This window comes from Octodon degus, unplaced genomic scaffold (genome assembly GCF_000260255.1).
Source record: "Octodon degus isolate 3935 unplaced genomic scaffold, OctDeg1.0 scaffold00028, whole genome shotgun sequence".
Classification (NCBI taxonomy): domain Eukaryota; kingdom Metazoa; phylum Chordata; class Mammalia; order Rodentia; family Octodontidae; genus Octodon; species Octodon degus.
Window position 1 is genome coordinate 18,364,126 of NW_004524604.1, and position 8,321 is coordinate 18,372,446.

Sequence of the window (8,321 nt, forward strand, 5' to 3'; positions counted from 1 at the left end):
CTCCAATTTCACAAATGGCGGCTTCTTAGAGGGTAATTGCACTGCAGAGGCAGAAAACATGTTGGTTAATATCTTTGGTATAGTAGAATCCAGTAGAACCCAGTTACCTCGTTTCAGTCTGAACAATCTCTTCAGATTTTGACCTTTTGAATCCCCCTAAAAGGATCCTTGCTCTTAGGGCTCCCAAGATCGTTTCAGGGGAATTCAAGAGGTCAAATGTATATAGAGTACCAGATAAGCTCCAGCTGTGTTCTGCCTCATCAGGCTGCTAGCTCTTTCATAACTGTGTCTCATGAAACACAAATAGATAAATAACATTATCCACAGTGTCATTTATTACATGAACATAAGCTGTACTCATTTTTTTCCCTAATCCTTGATCTTTAAATAAAAGAACCAAGGAACACAATGAACTGCATTTTCAACTGTGTTTCTGTGGAAATGCTGCAGTTGACTGGGCTGAAAATAGTCCAGGCTCTTGTATCCGACAGGGAAAGCATCGCCAAGCGCCCGCGCCTTGTGTGTAGTATAGAGCTATGTTCATAGTATGCAGCTATGTTCAGGAGCAGGGAGAAGCGTGATGGGAAAGAGTGTGAAGTAAAAAATGACTCAAGGGCAAAAAGGAAAGAAAAGGGGTTGTTGAGTGTGAAAAGGAAAAAGGCTACAAATATTTATAGGGTCAGACACTGCTGACCCAAAGTGCCTCCAACTGTCGCTCTCTGACATCAGTGACCTACCTGACCTCCTACCTCTGAACCCAGACAATCATTACAGTGCTCCCAGATTTAACCTCAGATAATCATTAGAGTGGTGTGACACTTAGGGTTGAACAAAGGGAAAAGAGTGACTCAGCTCCTTTGTGTCTAACTGTCCTAGAAAGAGTGACTAATTCTCATATCACTCTTAACAATGCTGACACTGAACTGAAGCTTGGAATATGGAGATAAGACAGTGAAAGGTCCTTGTGCATGATGCATTTACAGTCTTGCTATCAAAAAGACAGTTGGGCCGGCCAGATAGCTCAACGGATTAAAGCGCCTGCTTAGGCAAAGCACCATGGCTGGGGTTCAATCCCCAGCATGCCATGCCTGCCCCACCCCCCAAGAAGTGCTGAGACGGGATTGAGACTGGGTGTGGTCGCACAAGCCTGTGATCCTAGTGATTGGGAGGCTGAAAACAGGAGAATCACTACAAGTCCAATCTACATAGTAAGACCCTGGAGACAATGTAGACCTGTTAGTCCCTGTCCTAAATACATAAAAACAGAGAGATACTTAATTAGCAAATGAATTAACAATGATGATTATTTCAGGTAATGATTAGTATTGGGTTTTTTTGTTATGATTTGGTTTTTGTTGTTTTTTATTTATTTTGGCACAGGGTCTTGCTATATAGTGCAGAATAGTCTTGATTTCACTTATTGTCACGCAGGATGGCCTCAAACCCAGTGATCCTCCTGCCTTAGCTTCCCAAGTGCTGAGATTACAGGTGTGTACCACCACACCCAGTTTAATCCCCAGTAATTTTTAAGTGATGACTAGAGCTGGGTTTTTAATTTCAGATCACTAAAAAACAATTCAATGAACTTCTCCTGGGCAATTTTACAAAATAAAATGCATTAGAGTTATACCTGATACACTTACTAGTCTTCTGAATATTGTTATTTATTATTTCCTAGACTAATCCATTATGCAGTCCTATGGAGAATAAAATTTCAGTCAATTGTGAACCACTTATATGTCAGTGGTCCTATAAGATTATAACAGATGAAAAATCCTGTCACCTAGTGATGCAGCTGTCGTGATGTCACAGCACCATGCATTGCTCCTGCATTTGGGGTGATACTGTTGGAAACAAATCTACTGTGCAGTCAGTTGCATGAAAGTACAGCAATACAATGATGTATAGTACATAATATTTGACAGTAAGTAACTATTGCTGGTTTTATTATTCATTAAGCTGTGTTTTAGGGCAATAGTAGCTTCATACATCTTATTTTTCCCCAAACCTCTTGACTTCATCAAGAGAGCCCCACAAGAAACTGACTATACAGTTCCATCTAGGTTTATGTGCGGATCACCCTCCATGATGTCTGCACAAGGAAACTCGCTCACAATACTTGTCATGGATACATGACTGTGCTTACACACTTTTTAAAGGAGCTCAAAGCTTTCTATAGTATTATGGCTTGCCAAATAGACTCTTTACCCCAGTTTGCAAATAAGCAGCACAAAAAGAATAGAACTGAAATCTTGTAAATCGTAAGATATTCGCACAGACTGTTTTAATTCTAGTTTCCAGCTCTGGGATTCCTCTTTCCTCTTTTTCTTTCTTTTCCTTTGTGCTAATAGTTTAATTGCTTTTTGTGACCATAAACACTGTTTGAGCATTGTGACAATTTTGCTGCCTGTAAATACTCTGTATCTGAGTCCTGAGAAATTACAGTCTGAGGCAAAATTTACATGCAAAGGATGTAAAAGGGTGTAAGCTGGAGGCAGCAAAAGTGAAAGAGGACAGGTGCACAAGGGAGAGAAAGGGAAGCAGCGAAGGTGCCTCTTTGCGGAGGAGCTGGCTTCTGCTTCACTAGAAATTGCGATTGGTTGCTAGGTCACGTGCAAGTTTCCAGAGAGGCCATATGGAAACATTTCTCAGAAGAGTCCTTCAGGGAAGGGAAAGGGAAAGATTTTATCCATGCATCCTCTTCCACCCTCTGCTGCTCAATGGTTAAAATTTGCTTCACTGGGAATTCACTTCTGCCTTAGCTGCTTGGCCCCTCTGGGAAGCCACAGGGAGAGCCGCAGTTGCATGGGCCGTGGCCAGCAGCTGATCACGGGCTGAGCCAGTTGGCAGGCACAAACGGGGGGTTACCTTACCGCCTGCAGCCTCCCAGCCCTATCAGGCCTCTGTGATCCCAGTGCTCCCCCTGTGTCTTGGATCTGGTGACAGGGAGAACCTAACGGAGGGAAAGAGGCCAGCAGGATGAGGCAAGAGGTAGTGTGACCTTGAGCTAGGTCCTGGGTGACATCACTAGCAGCTGGCAGCAGAGGCAGCTGGCTGTGCAGGGAAAATATTTGCAAGATCGAGGCTCTGCAGCGGCGGAGGCCCAGGCGCTTTTCTCAGCTACTCTGAGAAGGTGACCTTCCTGGAAGGCCATGACAGTGCTGGGTCCTGACCATGACCTGTAGACTACCTGTGAGAACCTGCACCTCCCGCAGCACACATAGGAAACTCCTCTTGTGTGCACGCAGAAATGCGCTTGGTGGCTGGAGGAGTGAGCGTGCCCATGTCAGCTGCAGAGAACGTCAGATTTTCTCCTAAGTAATAGCTTCAACAGTTTCTGGCTATTGACTGAGTCTGAGTCTTTTCCTTTTTTATAAATTACATCTAAACCACATCTGTCAATCCATCGATTCACCCCAGGGGAGAAAATCTTCTAATAGACCTATCACAATTTCCTCCTTATTAAACTGGCAATAGACATCCCTTACCAAGCTCACAGGGAAACAAGATAAGAATGAAATGTTTTCTATGATGTATTTAAATTAGAAGAGAGGAACTAAATCCACATCCATTTTACAACCAGAATTCCCCACTGTTTCCAGGAGAGGGCACAAGTCCATCTCCTTTTGGGTCTAGTGGCGCGCTCTCCATTACTCCCTAACCTCACTCCACAGGCACAAACATCTGCGTCCCTTAATTCCCACTCCACATCCACACAATAGATAAACAGCTATTTTCAGAGAAGCAACATTGGGCAATGCCACACTCTATTTCAAGGATCCATTGGGGCTGTCTGAGTTTCCCACGTAAGGACCATGTCTGTTAGGACCAAAGGCATACTGCTCCCCCTTAATAGTTTCAGTGCTGTTATCCCTCATTCCCTTTGGCTTGGTATACCAAAGATATGGTAGACATGGCCACAGGGAATAAGGAAGTATATTGTCCAGAGAGATTTTTAAAATAATAAAACAGTCCAGATAGATGGTACATGCCTGTAATCCCAGCACTCAGGAGGCTGAGGCAGGTGGATCACCTTGAGCTCAAGGGCAGCCTGAACTACACAGCAAGACCCTGTCTAAAAAAAAAAAAAAAGTAAAACAAGAGTAAAAGTTGATCTGTTTAATCATATTTGGTCACATACTAGCAATTCTATATGATAGCAAATATTCTTCCCTTCCAAAACTATTTTAGGCCTAAGCTCTTATCCTTTAATGTAAGTTAGCACAGAAAAGCCCTGATGTAAATGGACTTCACTACATGTACTTGTTGATCCAGAGTCATTCACATTTGAACTTTTCTGGGTACATTTTGTGTCTCCAAATTGTATAGAGCTCTGCTTCTGTGTTCAAATACTAGATGTGAAATAAATAATGGCAGCACAGTGGTGGTGGCAGGCCTCGGCGAGTTCAAGTGTTTCTCAGTCTAATTCCTTCATCAAAAGTCACTTGGAAGGGCCAGCCAGATACCTCAGCGGACTAAAGCACCTGCTTAGGCGGATGCAATGCTGGGGTTCGATACCCAGTGTGCCGTGCCAGTCCGGCCCTGGGACGCGCTGAGACAGCTACTGAGACCAGGCGCGGTGGCGCGCACCTGTAATCCTAGCCCTTGGGAGGCTGAAAACAGGGGAATCACTGAGTCCGATTTGTGCAGTGAGACCCTGTCCTAAGTTCATTTTAAAAAAATCACTTGGAGTTTTTGTTTACCATTAAAAGTTAAGAGAGTGCAAGTGTGAACCATAAGGGGTGAGTGTGTGTGTGTGTGTGTGTGTGTGTGTGAGTGTGTGTGTGTGTCTCTGTGTGTGCGTCTGGATTTAGGGGGGTTGGTAAATGCAAGTTTTAGTTCCTATGTGAAATATTTTGCTATATTTAACTAATATCTTTAGAATTAAAATTTATTCCTTTTCAGTTTTTCTTATTTAATGACTAGTAAACTAATACACATTTCTGTGGCAGACTAACATGAAGGTATATAAGTATCTTCTTTCTTTAGAACAATAGTAATATGATTTAAACGTATTGATCCATTATTTTCCCACCTCTATGATACTGTAAGAATTATTTTACGTATTTTAATTGGCATGATTTTATAACCAAGTCCAATACAAGAAAACTCACAGTGCTTTTTTTCAGTCTGTGGTTGTTACTCTCCTCAAGCCATGATCATCACCAAATATAATGGATTGAGGGGGCGGGTGCTGCGAGTTGATCAGCCCCAACTGCGGATACCCAGGATGCATCCTGCTTCTCCGAGCCCTGAGAACGCCTGGCCCTGCCTCACGCTGAAGGATGGGAGGGCCTGCTGGAGACGCTGCCCCTGCGCTTGGTGGGAATTTAACTCTGAGGCTGGGGGAGGGACCATTAAACCCTACTTTGCGGAAATCCTATTCTTTCACTCAGAGATCCACATTTAACTCAAATCCCAGCTCTGTGGAAACTAGCATATTGGCTTGTTCACACAGATCCAAAGCAGCCCATTGATAGATTTTTACTGACTAGAGAAGAAACGTGGTCGTACTCCACACATATTGGAGAACATATGCGCTAATGGTTCTGCACGTTTTGTGCAAGTGCTCACCACAGAACATAGGAACCTCACCAAGAACGGATATCATACTTTTTTTTTTTTTTCATTTTCCCCTTTCCAAGTTCACCACCTTACCTCAGGCCAGAGACTACAATTCAGGCTGACAAACCAACCAGTTTATCAGAGCAGGCCTTAAAGCACTATGCTGGACAATCAAGAATGGTCGAGAAGCTGAAATTCAATTCAATACAATAGCATTTTTTTAAAACTTTTTTCTCATTAAGGTTTACTTTCTTTCTTTTTCTTTTGGTTTTTATTTGTGGGGTAGGAAGAGGCAAGGAAAGGTTTTTCATAAGAAATTAAAATCCTCAACTTATCAAAAGATATAACTGATACCAATCTTTACTACCAAATTTTAATAATTTTCTTCATTCATATAACTGATGCCCAAGAATGCATCTAGTATCCAGCACTATAATTATCATTATGTTTGGGGTAAAAAATGAGAGAGTATAACTTTTAGAGCAGGAGAGTAGTTCATAGAAGACATTGTTCAAAGATAAGTAATGTAGAATGCTAGTGTTAAGGACCTAAAGATTACATATGCAGCTTCAGTTTGTAAACAGAAGCTGCAGTTCAGAAAGTAGAAAATCTATGCCCAAGTTCTCATTGTGTAAGGTGCTGCTAGGCCTATAAGCCAATAATCTACTCCCCATCTCTCATCCTAAGCAAAAGAGCTTCTTGTTTTGAAACCAAAACTCCTGAACTGGAGGGACCTCTAAAATAAAAGAGTTATAGAATTATTACACATGCTAACCATAAGGGGGGATCGGATCCTGGGACTAGTTTCTGCGGCTATCACCAGCAAGGCTAGATAACAGTTAGAAATGCATCCACCAAAACTAAGAGCCATAAGCATTTTTTAAATGAAAATTTGGAGAAAGAAAGCATAATTGGTTCACACTGAGCCTGCATTAGCTGCAGGTAGAAGGGGCATGTTGATACAAAACGGAGGCAGTTTGGAGAGAGAAGACCACTGGTAGTACAAGTTCTTGTTGCTTCTGGATTGCCTGAACTTCATTGCCCACAAAGCTTACATGTTTTCAGGACACAGTGACACCTGGTGGTCCACTGTGATGGGATTTAGGTCAAGGTTTCAACTTACATTTAGGAATGCTGGGTTGATCTAAATCTATTAGCTCATTCATTATTCTTTCCCTCCATCCTCTGATCCTTGTAATGAAATTTGAAACATCTGTAGATTTTTAAAAATCACAGTGTACCTGGTAGCTGTGTCAGACATGATGGCACACTCCTGTAATCTCAGCATTCAGAAGGCTGAAGCAGGAGGAACATTGGGAGTTCGAGGCCAACCTTGGCTACAAAGTGAGCTCAAGGCAGCTTGAACTGCACAGCAAGACCCTGTCTCAAAAAAAACAATTAATAAGTCAATAAATCAGTACATCAATAAATCAATCACAATTGTGGGCCAGGGATATGGCTCAGCAGCACAGAGCCTGCCTGGAAAGCATAAGATCCTGAGTTCCATTCCTGGCAGCACACCCCCCCCAAAAAATCACAATGTGCCAGACATGATGGTGCACACCTGTAATCCCTGAACTTGGGAGATGGAGGCAAGAGGATTGCGGTGGGTTTATGGCCAGCCTGGGCTACACATAGTGAGCTCAGGACCAACCTGAAATACAACCTCCAATTCTAAGACCCTGTCTCCCCCCACCCAATAATAATAGTGATAATAACAATAATCACAATTACAAGAAGATGTCTTTATATCTGTTTATTGTACTAGATTGTTTGAAGTAATTAAAGTATTTCCTATGTATGGCTATTTATTGGTAGTCATTGACAACAACGAGAAAGAATTATTATTTTTTTTTCAAAATTTTATTGATAACGAGAAAGAATTATAAAGATGATTATCTTGACAGATAACAATACCATGTACATGAGAGTTGTTCCCTGAAGAGACTGCTGGATGGGTAAATAACAGTACACGCATTTAGTAACTCTCACCATATATCAATTTCTTATTAATTGTTTTTCATTGAAACTGACCTGTTTGGGAAATTTGTTTATTATCTTTCTAATCCTGATTTATCTGAAGTTCAGATAAACTTGGTATCATACAACTAAATATTATACGTGATTTTGATTTTTAGCCTAGTCTATTAGGGGCTTAGTCTAAAACAATAGCCTCCTGTAACTTTTATTTAACGCTTCTATTTTTTTTTTTTTCTTCCCAACTTCCAAACATGTAAATGTCAAGATTGAGCTCAAAGGAGCTCTTTGGCTCACAGAGCCAGCCCTCAGCCAGGTAATGCTCCTCTTCAGAATGCCTTCCCCACCACCACAGGGGGGACCTGTGGCCCAAGTCTAGTGCCTCTTGTGTTTTATTTTCCCCAGAAAAGTAAACTACTTCCGGGAACGACTTCAAAAGAATTTCCACAAGCCACTCATTTTCAGCTTTGCCTCTTTCTCTTTCAGAAGAACCTGATACCTCCAATGTTAAGCCTTCCTGGGGTACAGGCCGTGATCTAGCTTTTTTCTTAGTCCCCCAACTGCAGACACTCAGACTTTCTCAGCTTTGCTGGATTTGTGCCCCCACATCCAGCCTGGTCAGTGATGAGGTTGACATGGACTTTTCATGCCCCCACCCTACTCTGTCTGGCAAACTTGAACTTTTTGTATTATTTGCTGTTAGTTCAGTGGCATGTTGAGAGAGATCAAGGAGAGATAGATGCTTTTAAACTACAGAATTTAGGGCCAGCCAAATAGCT